This window comes from Hypanus sabinus, chromosome 1 (assembly GCF_030144855.1).
Source record: "Hypanus sabinus isolate sHypSab1 chromosome 1, sHypSab1.hap1, whole genome shotgun sequence".
NCBI lineage: Eukaryota > Metazoa > Chordata > Chondrichthyes > Myliobatiformes > Dasyatidae > Hypanus > Hypanus sabinus.
The window spans coordinates 77,617,039-77,637,968 of NC_082706.1; the positions used below are offsets into that span (position 1 = coordinate 77,617,039).

Consider the following 20,930-nt stretch of genomic DNA (forward strand, 5'->3'; position numbering starts at 1 on the left):
TGAGGGATTAAAACAGTTCCTGAACCTGGTGGCATAGATCCTGAGGCCCTTGTACTTCCTTCCTCATGGCAGCAAGAAGAGAGCACGCCATGCATGGAGGGGGTCTTCTGGAAGAGCCTGTAACTTAGTAGATTGCATGAGTTTATCAGAACAACATTCTTTGCACATAATACCTAAACACATCACAACCTTGTTTACTAACAAATCTCTGCTCCAAGAACAACCTAACTTCCCTAACTTATGTTTGCAACTGAAGCTGTTCAGCCCTGTAATCTTTTTCTGCATCCTCACAAGGAGCCTTACACCTTTACTAATGTATAAAGACAAGAACAGAGCATGATACTCCCAAGTTATTTATGTACTCAATAGTCCTTGTGGAATGCTGTACACCTGCCTCCATTCTCACTACTTTCTGTCCTTCAATCATGTTTTTAATCCAATCTGTTTTGTTCCTTGGACTTTTACGTGGTACTTGGTTAAACACTTTCTGAAAATCCATGGGGACAACATGCATTGTATTTCCTTCATTAATCTTCCTCACTACTTCAACAAACAACTGAAAAATGGTCTAATATTTACAGATTGATTCTGGCACTCCTTAATTAATTCACATTTCTCCAATTGCCTTACAAGTTATTATCTGATTGCCATTCCATGAAACTTTCTTGAGCCCCTCAATTTAATAGCCTCCTTCTTGTTAGAAGGATTCATCCTCTTTTTTAAAAACTGTCGTATTTTCTAAATCCTTTGCCTTCTAAACAGCCTTGTTTGGGTTCCCTTTTAACCTTGTGTTGCCTTGGCAATCAAATCCATCTTCCTGAATGTGGCTGATATCCCTTGAAATCTTTTCTATCCACGTACCTGTCTAAGTGCTATTTAAATGTGGTTAATATTCCTTCCTCAGCTACCTCCTCTGGTAGCTTATTATATATACCGATCAGACCATCCTCAGTGCAAAGGCGGCGCCCTTGCAGGTTTCTATTAAATCTCACCCCTCTCAACTTAAACCTGTAGTTTTACATTCCCTGTGCACATTTAGCCTATCTGTGCACTTCCTTTTATACAGTTCTATAAGATAACTCCTCATTCGCCTATGTCCCAACCTGCTCAAACTGTCTCTATTACCCAATCCCTCAGTCACAAATTCTTGTGCTCAGTGCCCTGACTGAAGGCAAGAATGCCAAAGTTTTTTACTCACCACTACATCCACCTTCAAGGAAAGTGTAAATGAGTAAAAAGCTTGGCATAGACACATTGAGACCAATGACCCACTTCAGTGCAGTAAAACTCCGTGACTCTAAATAAATAAGCACGTTCTTTAAAATGACTGGAAAACTGTTAATAAATTACCAACAAATTACATAATTATCTCTTCAAATTGTTACACATCTCATTCTAGATCTTCATTTTCCACACATTCCAGTAGTCTAATTTTCCTTCATCTTCACACCAGAAGCTGTCAATATATTGAGATTAAATTATCATTAAACCAATAAGCAGACTGTATCTCATTCCAAACACTTATGTCTTTCACATACTCGGTTAGTCTAATTTCTCTGGATTTCCGCACCAGGATCTTTCAATGTTTTGAGATCAAATGATAATTAAACCAATGAGCTTGTCGTATTCGAAGTATGAAAATCTAGATTTTAGTTTGCTGTTCCACTGGAGTCAAACCCTACAAGCAGGGTTGCTGGACACCTTGCTTAATAGTATAGGTCCATGGCATAAGGAATGTCAGGAACCCCTACTCTACTTCATAGTCGCAAAATCTATACAAGTTCATGTCTTATTCACTCAATCAATGAATAACCTCCGCATAATGGTTTTAAATTAGATTTTATTGAAAGCTGTTAGCTTTCAGGATCTGATACAAGTTAAGTTAGGAGTGTAAAGTTCAAATTCTAATTCATTATCTAATTAAAGACAGCTTTCAACTCCAAAGCTGTTCAACTTAAACTATGGATTTAACCAAGTAATTCTATTAATTACAAAAATGTAATAAAGCAAAGTATTATCTACAAGGAGATACTGGAGTAGAAATTTACCTCAGTCACGTTAACATAGTCGTGCTCAATTTCAATGGAAGAATACTTTTTAGCCAGAGAACAATGTTCATTCTACGACCATGTGCTTACTGAACATATCCTCAAGGTCAAGATTATCAAGATTAATTCTGAAATTCAGATGCAGATCCCACAATCCTGAGATTGCCATGCCACTATAGTCCAACCTTTTTGGCTTCCAAGTCCGTACACATCTGCAATCTCTTGTCACTTAGTATGATTGTTCCAAAATGCAGGATTTGATAGAAACTACATATCTAATATCTACATTATTCCAGTAAATTTAAGATAAACTCAAAGGGTTAGTCTTTAAAACTACCATAGTTTGAAAAAGGAACAACTACTGATTTAGATGGAGCTTATAGCTAGTGCTCTCAGTGAAAGAAGTTGAAAGAAGCATGAGTGGAAAACACAGCCAATTTAAGAACAACAGCCACAAGCTGAATACAATACCCACCCAAATGATCCATTGATCTTTGCATCAGGGAAGGACACAAGGTTTACACTTACACTCATTTTGAAGAAATTGCAAGTTAAAATGTGTGCACAGACAGTAAAACACATTATTTATCAATCACACTCAAGGATATCACTGTGACACACACAGTCCTGAAGAAGGGTCACAGTCTGAAATGCTACCTTCACTACTGAGCCGGTGAGAAGGGCTCTGGGGAAACTCAGACGTGGCAAACATTGGGACTGGATAGTATGAACGCCAAGGTCCTGAGGGAGTGTGCTGGGAAGCTGTGTGGAGTTCTCCGGTGTATTTTCAATCTGAGTCAGAGTCTGGAATGGGTCTGACTGTGTTAAAAACCTCATGTGTGGTCCCAGTACCCAAGAAGGGCCAACCAAAAGTCTTAAATGACTGCCATCCAGTGGCCCTGACCTCACACATCATGAAGACCCTAGACAGGCTGGTCCTGGCCCACCTCTGATCCCTGATTTTTGACTACAGGAGGAGGAAATCAAAGGGCCTTGAGCCAGTCCTCATTGGGATGTCATAGGTAGAGAGACTCAACAACTTTAAATTTCACTGTGCTATCATTTGAGAAGATCTGTCCTGGATCTAACACGTACAGAAACTGCCATTACCAAGAAGGCTCAGCAGCATCTCTGCTTTCTAAGAAATCAGCACAGATTTAGCATGTCATCTAAAAATTTGACAAACTTCTTTGGATGTTTGGTGGACAGCACCCAGTGCATCATAGTATGGAAACACCAAATACCCTCGAATGGAAAAAAAACTACAAAAAGTAATGGATACAGCACAGTCCATCACAGTTAAAGTCCTCCTCACCATTGATCATATCTACAAGGAGCACTGTCATAGGAAAGTAGCACCCATCATCAAGAAACCCCACCATCCAGGCCATGTTCTCTTCTTGCAGGAGCCTCAAGACCCACATCACCAAGTTCAAGAACAGTTATTACCCCTCAATCATCAGGTTCTTGGACCAGGAGAGGATAACTTCAATCATCCCAACAATGAGCTGATTCCACAACCTAAGGACTCACTTTTAAGGATTCTGTAACTTGTGTACTCAATATTTATTGTGTATTTATTTTTATTATTCTTGCACAGTTTGTTGTCATTTGCACACTGGTGGTTTGTCCATCTTTATTTTGTGCATGTATTTCATTGATTCAACTGTGTTTCTCTCTATTTATTGTGAACCCCACAATAAAATGAATCTCATGGTAGTATATGCTGACTTTGATAATAAAGTTACTTTGAACTAAATGTCCCCCTCCTGTGCATCATTCATATCCTCCGTTCCCCTCATATTTGTATTTTGAATGCCAACCAAATTGTCCAACTCTGCTACTACACTTGATAATTCCTCAGGAACCCACCAATATCTATGTAAAAAACACAGCCCTCAAGTTGCCTTTAAACTTTCTCCCATCTAACCTTAAAAAGCGTGATCGTAGACTGTCCTACTGAGGAAAACATCCTCTCCATGTGCACTCTGTCCAGGCTTTTCAGAATCCAGGAGGATTCAATGAGATAACCCCACCCCCATCACCGTCCATCTGAGCTGCATCAAATCCAGGCCCAGAGATTTCAGACTCTCCTCATATGTTAACCCTGACATTCCCAGAATGTTTCTTGTGGTCCTCTGTTGGATCATCTTCATGGCCAACACATTCATCTTTTGATATTGGGCTCAAAATTGCTCACAATAAAACATGCCAAATGCCATCTGAGCAATGCCTTATAAAATCTCCCTTTGTAATTTTGATTTCCAAATTTTCTTCCCATTTAGAAAATAGTCTAACAGACAAAATGGTGGAGAAACTCAGAAGATGAGGCAGTTTCTGTAAACAGTCACCATTTCAGGCTGAGACCATTCATCAAGACTTCTCAGCCCAAAATGTCACCTGTTTATTCCTCTTAACAGATGCTGCCTGACCTGCTGTGTTATTCCAGTATTTTGTGTGTGTTACACTGGATTTCTAGCATCTGCCAAATCCCTTCAGTTTGGAAAATTGACTACACCTTTATCCTTCCAAATGAAGAACATAACCCCACACTTCCCTACACCATATCCCATCTGCCACTTCTTTGCCATATCTGCAAACTTGGCCACAATGCCCTATCAGTTCCCTCATCTTAACACATAAGGTGAAAGGCTGCATACCAACACTGGCCCTTGCAGAACTCCACTAGTCACCAGCAGCTGAGAAGGACCCTTTTATCCCAACTCACTGAATTCTGTCAGACAGCCAATATTCCATCCATCTTGACTCTGACATCATGGGCTTTCACCTTGTTTAGCAGGATGTACAGCACTTTTTCAAAGGCCTTCTTAATATCCAAGTTATTGATGTCTACTGACTCTTTTGACAAACCTACTCAATATCTCCTCAAAAATTTTCACCAGATTTGTCAAAATATCCTCAAAAATCTCTAACATTTTCATAATTTTTAATAAAACTGTACTGACTTTTCCCTATTTTATATTGAAGTTCTAAGTATTCTGTAATTTCACCTTTAGTAAGTGTGCTAAATTTGTTTTATGTTTCAGCATGTTTTTGTATAAGTATAAAATGGGCAGTTTAGGACCAGAGGGCACAGTATCAGAATACAAGGATTTCCCTGTAGGACAGAGAAGAGGAGGATCTTTTTTAGCTAGAAGGTAGTGAATCTGTGGAATACATTGCCACAGTAATTGGGTATATTGGATGATAGGCTCTTGATTACAAAGTGATGGGGAGAAGGCAGGAGAAGGAGAATCAGTGACCAATGGTGACCTCCCGCAGGCAGTTCACGAAACTGCTTCTTCTTCGCCTTTTCAATATACTTCTACTACGAATCTGAGTGCATTTGGAGTCTGTAATTTACATTTTGATAATGTGTCTTGGAGCCAATTGAGCAGTCCGGCACTTTTGTTGTCTCTGAGGTTGAGAGCAAAGTTGAGAATACAGTGTGCGGCCTAACGGCAGAGCAGAGACATACGATCGGCTCCATTACTCACCGATTAAAGCACTGAGCAAGACTGAAATCAATGAGAACAAGTGAGCTTTTAATATCATCTGCCTGAGGTTAACCTGTCTCCCTCTCCCTTTCGGTCGCTGCTACTGGAGGGAAATGAGGGAGCCTTAGGTCTTGGGCAAGGAATGATTGGTGCAGCTTCTTTTTCAGAGGACTTTGCGATTCATGTTACATGTGTTTCTGGTTACTCTTTTCTTATAGCTATTTTGTGGGATTGCAATAGAGGCAGCAACCCCCAACAACCCCCAATTTAACCCTAAACTAACTATGGGACAATTTACAATGACCAAACAAGCTATTACCCGGTATGTCTTTGGACTGGGGGAGGAAACCAGAGCACCAGGAGAAAAACCGCACAGACTCCTCACAGCTGACGTCAGAATTGAACCCCAAGCTGTAAAAGTGTCACACTAACCTCTACACTACCACAGCCCCCTATTACATTATTAATGTAGTGCCCTCTCTAAGACAGCTTTTGTTCATATAGTTTCACATAAGCACCACGTCCCAAATCTATCCTGAAAAGTATTGGAAAATATATACACTTGACAATGCAAGTAATATTTCCTCAACTTTGTAATTACACAGCACTGAAGGAAAACATCTCTGCCTTTTCACAGCAGCTAGAAATTCTGATCAGACCATTGCTCTTTAAAATGAACTATAAACCAGTTTCTACCTTCAATGAGGGAAAGACACAATTTTCTGTTCCCTGCCAGACATGCATGTAGGAAGTGTATTGTTAGATTTGACAGGAGGAGGAGAGGAAATATACGACTATGCTTGCAGTTTCCTAACAGGAAAATGTACGGAGAACTGCAGGCCTATTCTGAGGGGATTTCTGTCCATTAATAGCTGGAAATGCATCGGGCTTTCAAGTATAATTTGACAACATTTGACAGTGATTATTTATCAATCCCTGATGTATGCAGTCACACATTTTACTCTCTTAAGCAGTTAAGCAGAATTTTTAAAAACCTGAACAAACGGAATGGTCACTATTTCCCTGGAATGTTATTGATTCAAGATTCTTCTCATACACAAGCGTAAAGGAAAACAAAATAACTGTTAATCAGGATCCAATGCAGCACAAAAAAGCACAATAAGGCAAAGAAAAATAATAGAAAAAACACCACACATATAAACGTATAAGACATTTATATGGCAAACACGAGGAAGTCTGCAGATGCTGGAAATTCAAGCAACACACACAAAATGCTGGTGGAATGCAGCAGGCCAGGCATCATCTACAGGAAGAGCACTGTCAACGTTTCAGGCCGAGACCCTTCGTCAGGAATAACTGAAAGAAGAGATAGTAAGAGATTAGAAAGTAGGAGGAGGAGGGGGAGACCCGAAATGATAGGAGAAGACAGGAGGGGAGGGGTGAAGCTGAGAGCCAGAAAGGTGATTGGCAAAAGGGATACAGAGCTGGAGAAAGGAAAGGATCATGGGACAGGAGGCCTAGGGAGAAAGAAAGGGGGAGAGGAGCACCAGAGGGAGATGGAAAACAGGCAAAGAGTGATGGTCAGAGACAGAAAGAAAAGGGAGGGGGAAAAAACTAAATATATCAGGGATGGGGTAAGAAGGGGCATTAACGGAAGTTAGAGAAATCAATCAGGCTGGGTAGCCTCCAACCTGATGGCATGAACATTGACTTCTCTAACTTCTGTTAATCAACATGTTTATTAACCTATCTATGCTAATCAAACATTGGTGTCCGATCCCTGTTCGGCTCGCCAGCAGCGACATCTGTCCTACATCTCCGAGTACACGACGGACATCCATCATGTGGCTACCAGCCAACCTTGCCCCATCGTCCCGGCAGCCTGACGGTGGCGAGTTTTCAACTCCATACACGGTTTGGCGCACCCATCTATCAGGACAACCGTCCGGCTGGTCTCCAGAAAGTTCGCGTGGCACGAACTTCACAAGCAGGTCAGTGAATGGGCCAGAACGTGCACGCAGTGCCAAACAGCCAAGGTGCAGGGGCACACTAAAGCCCCACTGCAGCAGTTCGAACCCACCCACCGGAGGTTCAACCACATTCATGTGGATATCATGGGCTCCCTACCAGTGTCCCAAGGAGCGCGGTACCTCCTAACTATCGTAGACCGGTTCACGAGGTGGCCAGAGGCGGTCCCGCTCACCGACACATCTGCCGATTCCTGCACCCAAACACTGATTGCAACCTGGGTAGCACACTTCGGGGTACCGGCCCACATTACCTCCGACAGAGGCGCCCAGTTCACCTCCAGCCTGTGGTCAGCTGCGGCCAGCCTGTTGGGAACGCAGCTACACCACACAACTGCCTACCACCCACAGTCGAACGGACTAGTGGAACACTTCCACTGTCACTTGAAGTCGGCTCTCATGGCCCGCCTGAGAGGACCTAACTGGGTGGACGAGCTTCCCTGGGTCCTGCTTGGAATTCGCACAGTATCCAAAGAGGATCTGCATGCCTCATTGGCCAAGTTGGTGAACGACGCACCCCTGGCCATCCCAGGAGAGTTCATACCAGCCCCAAAGGGGCAAGAGGAAGAACCCGCAGCAGTCCTGGACAGACTACGCAAGAGGCTCGGCAACCTGGCCCCCGTACCGTCTTCACAGCACGGACAAACCCCGACCCATGTACCCAAAGACCTGCAGAACTGTAAATTTGTGTTTGTACGAAGGGCCGGACACCGGGCACCGCTACAGCAGCCGTACGAGGGGCCGTTCAAGGTGATCAACAACAACGGGTCCACGTACGTTCTGGACATTGGGAGGAGAGAGGAGGTTTTCACAGTGGACCGACTCAAACCAGCCAATGTGGACTTGGCGCAGCCGGTCGAGGTTCAGGCACCACGACGCTGAGGCAGACCTCCCAAACAGAGGCTGATCCAGACTGTGGACATTGGGGGGTGTATTGCCGGTTCTGGGGGGGGGGGGGGGGGTTATGTGGCGACCAACTTTCTGCGCAGGCGAACCGGCTCACAAATAGCCAGCGCGCAGGGGGAGACTTTGGTAATGCACCTCTGATGTCATTTCCACCCGGAGAGGGCGGGCGCTAGGGATTTAAATGCCAGCGCCGCGAAGTTTGAATAAACTAGTCTCGCAACAACTTACTGACTGCGTGTCGGTATTTCAGCGCAGTGTGTAGCAGATCACTACAGTAAATTAGTTTCAATCTAAATGAAAAAAACACCTTTTAAGTGAATAAAGACAGTTGGCAGCTCAGGCTACATCCACACTAGACCAGATAATTTTGAAAGCACTTTGTTTCACGAAAGAACGATAGGCGTCCACACTATGCGTTTTTGAAAATATCTGTCCACATTGAAACAGAGATTTTGGCAAATCTCCTCCTACTGCGCATATGCAGGACGCATCCACTGAAAACAAGCGACATGTTTGGTGTCGAATCTTGCTGTGAAAGTGTACGTTTGTGTAGTTACAGACTAGAGAAATTTATAACAACGGACAGCTGTTGGCTCTTGCGCAGGAGAACTTAAAACTAAAAAAAACCAGATACTGGAGCGTACGGCGGCAACCGACAGGGAGTTCACGGACAGATTGACCCGGCTGATGACGAACATTAAAAAACTGACTAACTCTGCTGCATTAATAAAGCACCTTGTTAAATGTATAAAACATGTCTGCATCAGTGTTATCTTGTATTTCCATACAATGTTACATTAGGCTGTTACACATCTATTGTCAGAGAAGTTCTTGCATAAATAGGTAAACCACCTTCATACCTTCATACGAGCAAGGACAGAAAACAGGGTGTATATATATATATATATATATATATATATATGAGTATACTTATTTATTCAGTAAGTTATGGGTCAAAGTATTTGGTGAGTACATTTCTAACTCTTCTGACATCAGTCTCGTTGCCATCTGTTCTGAAATTGTTAGGATGCGTTCAAGAAAACAACGAAATAGCGCGCTGCCATCTGACAGCGTTTTCAAAAGTCTCCGGCTACCCCGTCCACACTGATCTGCCTGAGCAGTGTTTTCAAAAATACCCACCCTGGAAAGCGTTTCTGAAAAGCTCCGGTTTTGAGGTACGAAAACACCGTTTTCATGTGGATGGAGGGTAAAAACAAAGAGGAAAAGCTTCAGTTACAGATTTATCCGGTTTAATGTAGATGTAGCCTCAGAAGATCAGACAAGATACATATAACAAGTAACTTAAGAAAACATGGGTAACAAAGGAGACAGAGATAATGAGAAGGGAAATGGTGATGCTTGCCAGGTGAATATCCATTGAAAACCAGGTTAGTGGGAAGCTGAGAAGGGAACAAATTGTGAATACAATGAAACAGCAGTAAACAGAAGCCAATCTGGAAGTCCATCGACAAGGATGTGAATCAAAAGGGAAGGGCAGATCAAACAAAGGAAGCACTTTTTAGAGAGAGGTAAAGACATAGAAGAGAGGGATGCAAATATCATGGGAGAAGGGAAAGAAATGAAAACAAACGTCAAGTGAAGATTGATAAGGAAGAAATATCAGAAATACTGCCTATTATTAAACGACAATAGATTTTAATATTATATAATCTAGGCTACAGAGAGGTTGGAGATTGCAAGATTTCCTACAGTGTTCCAATCCATCTGAAGTACATGTGGAGTTTAATTTTAATTTAATATAGAGATACAGTCTTTCCAGCCCAATGATCCCACGCCACCCAATTACACCCATTTTACCAAATACAGGTGTGCGCCACTTAACGTCCATTCAGAAAACATTTGATTGCATATTCACCCGTAGTCCCTATCAGAGAACATGACGTAACGGACGTAACCGATTTCGTGCATCTCGCTTCTCTTGAGTGTAGCAGCGTTATTTCTCTGTTTAATTTTCTTTCAAAAATATTACCATAAAGTGCATCATGGCTTCCAAATGCAGCAAAACCACTCCTGGTGATAGGAGCAGCAAGAGGCAAAGTGTATAATATGCTGTTCGCACAACGTCCAAATCACATAAATTTCACAGAATATATCACGGACAGTAAGCGACGCATACCTGTAACTTACCAACCTGCATGTCTTTGGAATGCAGGAGGAAAACCAAGCGGTCACAAAGACAACATACAAACAACATACAAACTCCTTACAGACAGCAACATGGATTAAACCCCAGTTGCTACCGCTGTAAAGCAAAGCGTTAACCACTACATTACTGTGCTGCCCCATGGTAGTTTTAGAGGAGCGCTGAACGGCAAGTGTATACTTACTCAAAAAAAGGGAGCAAGGACAATTGAAGGTCTATCAGTTAAACTTCAATTTTGGGGGAAGTTACCAGAATGAATAACCTGGGCAAAAGATAACCAACAGGCAGTTCAAAAACTATGATAAAGGAAAGCCAGTGTGGATTTGACTAAGGATTCAATTTCTTGATGGATAGCAGAGAAGGAATTTCAATGGATTTTAGATAGTATTTAACAAAGCTTGATACAAGGTTATGGGTGACTTGGTAGGGTAAAAAGAAGTAAACTTTCCGATGGTTTTGGTTTAAAAAAAGGCTGTGGGGAAACAGTGAAAATTTAGGGCAAAAAAGACAACAAAAAACGATGATAGTTATTTGTAACCATGGTAGTAATGATCTAGATTTGATACTTCACAGGGGTAATGGAAACATAGTTAGGAGGATATTCACACTTAAATTGAAAAACAATTTGCAGAGAATATTTTGTAGGACTATATGGAAAGACTGGGAAATGGGACTGAGGGGATTGCTCTAATAAGTACCTCACACTATGCTGCAACTATTCCATCATATTGCTGGCTTCATTGTCCATGATGAAACATGTCTTCTAAATCAGTAAGAAATATTGAGGCAGCAAAAGAATTTTTGTCTGATCAAAGACAATACAATCTTCTGAATTTATTTACATTAAGAATAGTAACCCATAGAAAACATGGCCTCCTACACATTGTCATTGTACATTTCTAGTATAAAATACAAATAGACTTACTAGCATTCACAGCAATGGGTTCTTTCATTGAGTAACAGGGTAAACCAGCCTGTTCACAGGGTGTGTGTCAGAGATGGGGAGATATGACTGTGGTGACAAAGGGAGGGTGAACTGCAGAGTAGGTGACCTATAGATTGTACAACACAGGGTGAGTTTTGGAGGATTTGGGCATCTGTTCAATGTAGTGGCAGCAGTTGTGGGATTGGGAGCGATGAGGGCGAGGGACTGAATTTCTCTGATCTACTAATCCCTCACATCTCCCTTCTGGACTGGACCACATTGTTACCATGGTACTCAACAAACGTGTCAGAGGGTCAATAAGGCTGAAGTTGCTGCACAATGCTTCAAAATGGAATGATATCATTCAGTGCATCCAGTAAACTTAAGGACCCTTGGGAGGATTGATGCAGAGTGGTTCTCCAGCTGCAAGTCCACACTGCTGTGAAAGTGGTGACACAAGTCGATGGGATGGTAAAGAAGGTGAATGGTACACAGTCTTCATTATTCAGGGTGTTGAGTATGAAAGTCAGGAAGTCATGTTACCACTGTGCAAAACTTTTGGCAAGGCCAAACTGGTTGTGTGAGGCATGGAGACTTAGTGTTCCTTGTACACTGATAACAGAAAGCCAAAAGGGGGCTGGAACAAGCAGGAAGTGGTAAGCAGAATGGGAAAAGAAAAAGAGAAGCCGAAGCTCTCAAATGGAAAATGCAATTCGAGCAAAGTTCCAAATGTCAGCAATACACTTCTTTTCCATCGTATTCAGAAGAGGAAAAAGCCAAATCTGGAGACACTAATGCTGCAAAGCTTGCTATAAAATAGTGACTGATAGTTTTATAGTAGATGGGTTTCACAATCAATCTTAAATTCCTATCATTTTGCTGAGTGAGAATAGAAACATTATGATCATTTTAGAACCGGGGGTACAAAGGAGAAGGGAGTTCCAAAAATTAAACAATAGCATACTGTTAAATAGAGAAGTGTTTTATAGGCTTATTTAACAGCCTGTGGTAAACATGGCTGATAGACAGCACTGTAATGAATAAATGCTTGCATTAAAAAAAATACACTCTTCAGTGTGCACATGTGCTTCTGATATATAAATTGTACCCATGTTCCCAGTCCAAAATCCTAAGGTAACACCTCTAGCTGACAATCCTCTACATTTATATGTCTTTGCAAAGGTAAATGAAGTGGAAGAGATAAATCAAAGAAGCAGGGTAAAATGAAGGAATCTTTTCACATTTGGCAGTGGAAGAAATTATTCCATCATTATAAACCTAAAAAAAGCCTAAAACCAATGGACAATACATAAGCAATATGCAGCAAAGTATTCTAAGCATTGGTGATCAATGCTGACAAATGTGACCTGCCCAAAAACTCTACAGGAAAACAGAGAAAAGACACCAATTAATTTCTCTGTGCTGTTCAAATAAAAATGTTAAGGGAAATGTTCAAGAGCAAAGTGGCTGCACTGAGGGAAGAATTCAGATCATATGGAAACATAAATGTTAATGTTTCTATTGCACCTTTAATCTAACAATATATTCCCAAATCATGAGTTCAAATCCCAACACAGCTGTTTCAAAATGGGATTCAATAAATCTGGCAATTTGTGCATTGGTAAAGTATTCAGGGTTGCTGCAAAAATGTAATTGATTTAAGATGTCTTTCAGTGAAGAGAGCCTCCCAGGGGTATAGGAGACCAAGGGGGAACCTTGTAGAAGTATAACAGATCATGAGGGGCATAGACAAGGAGAACAATCACAGTCTTTTTCCAGGAGCAGGGGTCTCTAAAACTGGATTGTATAGGTTTTAGGAAAGGAAACATTTGAAAAGGACCGGATGGGCAACACTCTCTACACAGCTGGTGGGTATAAGGAATGAGCTACCAGACAAAGTAATGAGAGGAGGGTACAATAACAACATTTGCATATGCCGGTGATAACAAACCTGATTCTGAAGTTACTGTGTAACTAGTTTCACTAAACCTCCACACGTAACTCATAATATCAGAAGTGACCGAGAAAGCCTATCAGCTGAAAATGAGTAACTGGTATTAAAATTAGTGAAGGTCTTTTTCAGTGTAATTGATGGCACACAAATAATGCTTACATCCAACCATAGGAGACAAATCTCTCCATCAAGCTATGGTAACATTTCTTTCTGTTTCAGTTGCAACCTTTTGCCCAGCAGAGTGAATGGCCTGGCACCCATTCTGTAAACTTGTTGCCTTTCTATTGCTTTTCCTGTAACCCCAACAACCCCTACTCCAATCAGTTCACCCATATGACCAATCAATTCCATTCCAGCAGACAATGGACATGAAGTAGAAACACTCAACAGAGCTCCATGTACAACTCATTCTAACGGCATCGTTTTCAGAGTTCTCTAGTGATTTCACCCTTCTGACTGTGTGGTGACCGGATGTGCGTGCACTATTGCAACTGATGTCTAATTGTTTTCATGTAAAGCTGGAGCATAGCCTCTGTGGTCTTGCATTCAATGTCCTGACTAATGAAGATCAGTAACTCTAATGAGTTAACTATGCTATCTGCCTGCACCGACGCCTTCAAAGATAATTATATTTGCACACTATAGTCCCTCTGCTCCACAATGCTCCCAAGGACCTCACCATTCATGGTGCATGACCTTGCCTCATTAGAACTTTCAAACTGCATCACCACACACTTATCTGGATTAAACGCATTCTGCCATTTCTCAGCTATTTCGCCAACACACCATTATCACCATGTAGTTTACAATTAACCTCCATATCGATAAAGATTGGCTTTATTTGTCACATGTATATCAACACATAGTGAAATCCATTGTTTGTGTCAAATCAGATCAGCAAAGATTGTACGGGGCAGCTTCAAGATTGTCTGCTTGAAATGCAAGTGAGTAGGCTGGATCAATCAGACACAGTGAACCTGGACCTGAAGAAAACTTGTAAAGTTGCACTTCAGTACGTAAGCATCTAAAAGCTGATGAATAAACATTTCTGGAGGACATCTCAGTGCCATGCATGGGGGACTCTGGATCAAGGATTCTTCGGGACTCCTGCTGTTGCTTACATGCTAGGGAGGGGTTTTGCTGCTGCTTGTGTGAAGAAGGGGGGGGGGGCTTTGATGTTTCTATCATTCATTCCATGGGGTTTCTTTGTGTTGTGGACATCTGTGAAGAGGACGAATTTATACTGTGTACATACTCTGATATTAAATGTACCTTTGAACCTCTGCGCAGTGAAAAGGGAAGCTAGTTCGCGAGTTCATAACTTGAGGTAGGGGAATATCAGTCATGATATATACCAAGGATCTGTGCTGGGACCTTTCCTTTCCTACTTGCGCAAATGATTTTGAGAGAAAAAATATATTGCAGTGTGTGTATACTACCAAATTAGGGAGAAAGAGAGAGATCAAGCAGGAGGCCAGACAGGTTGTGGATAAGGAGTTAAATTCCAAAGCAGTGAAATGTAGCATGTCTTGGAGACATCGAAAGCATGTAAAGAAAAATGCCCTAAATGGCAAACATTTTAACCAAGTGAACAAACTAGTTAAAGTATCAGGTGCGGAATGTAAATGTCCATAGGGCTCCTCCTCATCACGTCCCATAACTCCTGTGGACAATCAGTACGTAATCTCCAAAAGGATTAACTGGGCTTCAGAGTGGGTATAGGAAATTAGAAAAAAAAATCTGAAAAAAATCTAATTTTTGGAAAATGACAACAGATCAATTTCATAAGTATATCTGTGAGTGCCACAAACTGCAGTCAACATCTCAATATCTCTGCCTGGTCTCCAGCCCAGATCATGCTTGGATGGAGGAGGAGGAGGAGGAACCAGAAAAAAAGAGTAATGAAGACTATATTCATCAGTGTGCTTGTGGAGGTGCATGCTGCAGTGCTGGTGCTTGATAAACGTCCATGAGATTCCTTTCCTCCGCCCATCACTCATGCAGTACATTCAGAACTCCATCTAACCTCTTGGTGACAAAGGCTTCCAGTTTAGTAACTGCACCATCTAGGATCACAAGACCCTGCAGTGAATAGTGAGGTCAGCTGAGAAGATCATCGAGGTCTCTCTTCCCGCCATCACGGACATTTACACCACACGCTGCATCCACAAAGGAAACAGCATTATGAAGGACCCCATGCACCCCTCATACAATCTCTTCTCCCTCCTGCCGTCTGGGAAAAGGCTCCGAAGCATTCGGGCTCTCACGACCAGACTATGTAACAGTTTCTTCCCCCAAGCTATCGGACTCCTCAATACCCGAAGCCTGGACTGACACCTTGCCCTACTGTCCTGTTTATTATTTATTGTAATGCCTGCACTGTTTTTGTGCACTTTATGCAGTCCAGTGTAGGTCTGTAGTCTAGTGTAGCTTTCTCTGTATTTTTTTTTTTTACGTAGTTCAGTCTAGTTTTTGTACTGTGTCATGTAACACCATGGTCCTGAAAAACATAGTCTCATTTTTACTATGCACTGTACCAGCAGTTATGGTCAAAATGACAATAAAAGTGACTTGACTTGACTTGACTTGGGCTACTGGGGAAAAGATTCCTTCCCCTACCCTATCCAAGTCCCTGACATTTTGTACCCTTCCACCAGATACTGCACCCACACACCCCGCCCCACCCCTCCCCAACTCTCAAGCCTCCTCTCTGCAAGGAAAACAAACCTGCATTGCAGTTTCTCCTCATAATTGAAACATTCCATTGTGGCAATATCCCGGTGAGTCTCCTTTGCAACATCTCCAGTATAATCAAATCTGTCCTCAAATCAGGTGGCTAGAACTAGTCTTTATCTTACATACTCTAGCTAATGAAGCCCAGTATCCCTTCTTCACTAACTAATCTACCTGTGTTGCACCTTCGAGATCAATGTAAACTCACTCAGGTTCCTCTATTTCTCAGTGCCCCCTACAGTGCCACCATTTGTGAGGCAGATCCTACTCTTATTATCTACATAGTTACTGCCCATTACACGACTGGCGTTCAGGGCAGCAAAGAAGGCTCTCCATCTCCGGCAGTGTGCAGGGCTTCCTTTATCGTGTCAGTAGTTTCCTCTGTTTTCATTACTGTCAGCAATGCAAGTCCCGGGTGGAGAATCAGGAATAGAAGGATTCTTCATTGCTATTTCCATAACAAGTTTGTTTTACCAGTCAGGATTGGTAGCCCTGAGCTGAACCCCTGAACCTGGAGGGGCAATGCACCATTCTTAGTCTGGCCTCTATCTTTTGAGCTGTTCGGCATGGGTGGTCCTACCCAGAGCCACAACATAAAGTGCTGACTCCAGCCAACAAACTCTGTATAACATTCAGCTTGTCAATATTGTTCTATATATTTAAACTATTTGCATTACTATCAATAACACTTCCATTTTCTATAACTTCTGCAAACTTACTAATCTTATCCCCAACATTCACATCTAAGCCATTAATGTACATGAGAAACAGTAGAGGTCCCAGTACAGAAACGTTCTGGTGAGGTTGCATAAGGCATTGGTGAGACCAAATTTGGAGTATTGTGTGCAGTTTTGGTCACCAAATTACAGGAAGGATATTGATAAGGTTGAAAGAGTGCAGAGAGAAAGTTTACAAGGATGTTGCCGGGACTTGAAAAACTGAGTTACAGAGAAAGGTTGAATAGGTTAGGACTTTATTCCCTGCAGCGTAGAAGAATGAGGGGAGACTTGATAGAGGTCTATAAAATTATGATGGGTATAGATAGAATGAATGCAAGGAGGCTTTTTCCACTGAGGCTAGGGGAGAAAAAAACCCAGAGGACATGGGTTAAGGGTGAATGGGGAAAACTTTAAAGGGAACTTTAGTGACGGGGGGGCTTCTTCACACAGAGTGGTGGGAGTGTGGAATGAGCTGCCAGATAAAGTGGTAAATGTGGGCTCACTTTTAACATTTAAGAAAAACTTGGAGAGGTACATGGATGAGAGGTGTATGGAGGGATATGGGCCAGGTGCAGGTCAGTGGGACTAGGCAGAAAAATGGTTCGGCACAACCAAGAAGGGCCAAAAGGCCTGTTTCTGTGCCGTAATGTTCTATGGTTCTATGGAAACCTTTGATACACCACTGTCAAAAATCACCGTCTGGCTCCTATTACCGAATTAACTTCGGCTCCAAATTATAAATTTACCTTGGATTTCATGGATCTTATGGTAGCATTGGGAAAGTACTTCATCAAAGCACCATGCCCAAATTGAAGGCACTAACAAACACCAGGATGTTTACTAATGCGAATGTGTTACAGGTTGAAAGAATTCCACTTATGTTTTAATTGAAATAATTCAGCACAAATCTGCTTCAATTATGTACTAAGTAGAGTAATAATAGACAAACTAATGCCTTAAAGAATTGTAGGATGAAGTACAACTATATACTTAGGATCAATGAGAAGTACAAAAGTTCCTCCAGGATCACCAAGAACAGCAAATAATAAAATCATTCTTTTTCATCATTAAAAAGATCTTTATTGTGATATAAACAATAACTGTGTGTAATAAATATCCAGAAAGCCCACAGAAGAGAGAAGTCACTCTTGCTGGTCATTGATCTTTACCAAACGTCATGAAGTTACACAACATGAGACAACATGATGATTCCTCACATCAAAGAAATCGCAGGTTATTCAATATTGAGTTTGAATGGTCATATTAACTGGCAGGATAGTCCCAAACAGCTGAATGGCCACTCTCCTCCTATTTTTCTGTTTTTTTTTATAATTGTTTCTTGAACTATCTGACATTGCATTCATTGGCTCCAAAGAGGACTCAGCAGAAACAGTAATTGTTACATGTAATGCCCCAAGTGCAGCCTAACCAAAGTCTGATACAGCTGCAAAAATACTTCCCGACTCTTGTACTCTGCAACGATAAGCTTGCTAATAAGCCTTCAATACCATTCTACATTTTCATTCCCACTTTCTGGGAGGTTATCTTGACTATAACATTTCCCACCCTGTCTCTTGTAAAAATGCTATTCCACTTTCTCAATTCCTTCATGACTGTCGCATCTGTTCCCAGGATGCAGCTTTCCATTACAGGACATTAAAGATGTCCTCTTTCTTCAAAGGTTGGGGTTTCCCTTCCTCCACCATTGATGCTGCCCTCACACCTACATCTCCTCCATTTCCCAGACATCTGTGCTCACACCACCTTTACCCTGCCTTAACAGGGATATCATTCCTCTTATCTACACCTACCACCCCGAGAGCCTCGGCATTCAACACATCATTCTCCACAACTTCCTCCATCTTCAATGGGATCCTATCACCAAACAGAACTATATCTTCAGCCCCCCCAACCACCTCCTCGCACTTTCCACACTACCTGCATGATTCCCTTTCCATTTGTCTTCCCACAATCTCCCTCCTGGCCCATGTGTAACACTGCAAGCTACACCTACCATTTACCTCCTCCCTTGCCTCCATTCAGGGCATCAAACAGTCCTTCCAGGTGAGGCAACACTTCACCTGTGAACCTGTTGCGGTCATCTATTGCATCAGGTGCTCCCAGTGTGGCCTCCTCTACACTGGTGAAACCCAACATAAATTGGGAGACACCTTTGTCGAGCATCTCCACTCCATCCACTGAGAGCAGAATTTCCCAATGGCCAACGATTTAAATTCCTAACCCCATCCCCATTCAGCATGTTGATCCCTGGACTCCTCTTTTACTACAATGAGACCATTCTCAGAGTAGATGAGCAACACTTCATATTCCATCTAGGTAGCCTCCAACATGATGGCATGAACATTGATTTCTCCTTCCAGTAAAAAATTCCCTCCCCCTTTCCTCTTCTTCTATTACCCACTCTGGGCTCTTTACTCTTCTCATCTGCCTATCAACTCCCCCTGGTGTCCCCTTCTTCCCTTTCTCCTATGCTCCACTCTGCCCTATCAGATTCCTTCTTCTCCAGCCCTTTACCTTTCCCACCTGCCTGACTTCACCTATCACCTTCGAGCTAGTCCTCTTTCCTTTCCCCCACCCCTGTGCTCTTTATTCTGGCGTCTTCCCCCATCCTTATCAGTCCTGAAGAAGGGTCTTGGCTCGAAACATCAACCATTTATTCATTTCCATAAATTCAGCCTGACCCGCGGAGTTCCTCCAGCATTTTACCGATGTTGTTCTGGACTCCAGCATCCATAGAATCTCTTGCGTCTATCACTTTCAGGTAGATATGGACTTGGACAACAATATCCCTCTGAACTTAATGAGATTCACTTGTGTTGAAAGGAATATTGGTCATGGTGCAGTAGCATTTTCTCTGACCATTAGTGACAGTACAGAGTGGCCAATTAATCACACAGGTGCTTATGTCATAACATTTATGGAAAAAATTTTCAGAGGGGTTTAGAACAATTATTGGGCAATGAAATTATTTCTGGTTGTACATCAATAGAGAGGTTCACTTGGTGCAGCACATGATCCTTTTTGAAACCCTTAATGTTGTGACTGACCCACTGTTCTTTCCCCTCAGGATCATCCTCCAGTTCATTCTGCTCCTCCTTCTGTTGTAGTCCTTCAAACGAGCACAATGCTGGTGACACAGGAAACAGCAGATACTGACCACTTGGCTTTTGTGCAAAAATGCACCAATGCAGATCAAGGAATCTCAGCTTCCATAGACTGAACACTACTGTGTGATTATTGTAGCCTACAAATCTGAAAACTTTACTTGGTTAAATTAGCTCAATTTCCAGACAGGCACGATACAATGCAAATTGAACACAAGCATATTCCTTCAGATATATTATGGATTTTCATTTCTGCAGTGCTGCTAAAACTCTCTGATCAAATTTCCAGGCAAATTACTGCAGTTCACTCAAAAGGCATGTGTGACCTTGATAATGAAACTGGTATTTTCTTGTGTACATTAGATCAAAATAATCTGTTTTCAGTTGACATCAAATAATTGCAAATATTGGAAACAAAATATAAATATTAAATGTTGGAAAGACTCAGCAGGTCATAAGACCAGAGGACACAAGAGCAGAACTAGGCCATTTGGCCCATCGAATCTTCTCTGTAACTCAATCATGGCTGATTTATTTTCCTGCTCAACCCCATTCTTCTGCCTTTTAATATTTAGGCTGTAATCTTTGATTCTCTAACTAATCAAAAACCTATTGTGTGTGTGTGTGTCTCTCTCTCTCTCTCTCCCTCCCTCCCCACCCCCCCCCCCCCCCACAATGACTTGGCTTCCACAGCTGTTTGTGGCAATGAATTCCACAGATTCACCTCCCCTTGGCTACAGAAATTTCTTGTTGTCTCTGTCCAAAAGGGGACACACTTGTATTCTGAGGCACTCTGGTCCTAGACCCTCCCAATATTGGAAACATCCTCCCAACATCCAGTCTACCTAGGACTTTCAATTTTAGGTTATGT

General features: G+C 42.0%; 1 protein-coding gene across 1 annotated transcript in view; it reads right to left on the reverse strand.

Moving 5' to 3' along the window:
• Positions 1-20,930, reverse strand: part of itga9 (integrin, alpha 9) — a 410,365-nt gene that overhangs the window by 213,389 nt on the left and 176,046 nt on the right. The window lies entirely within an intron of this gene.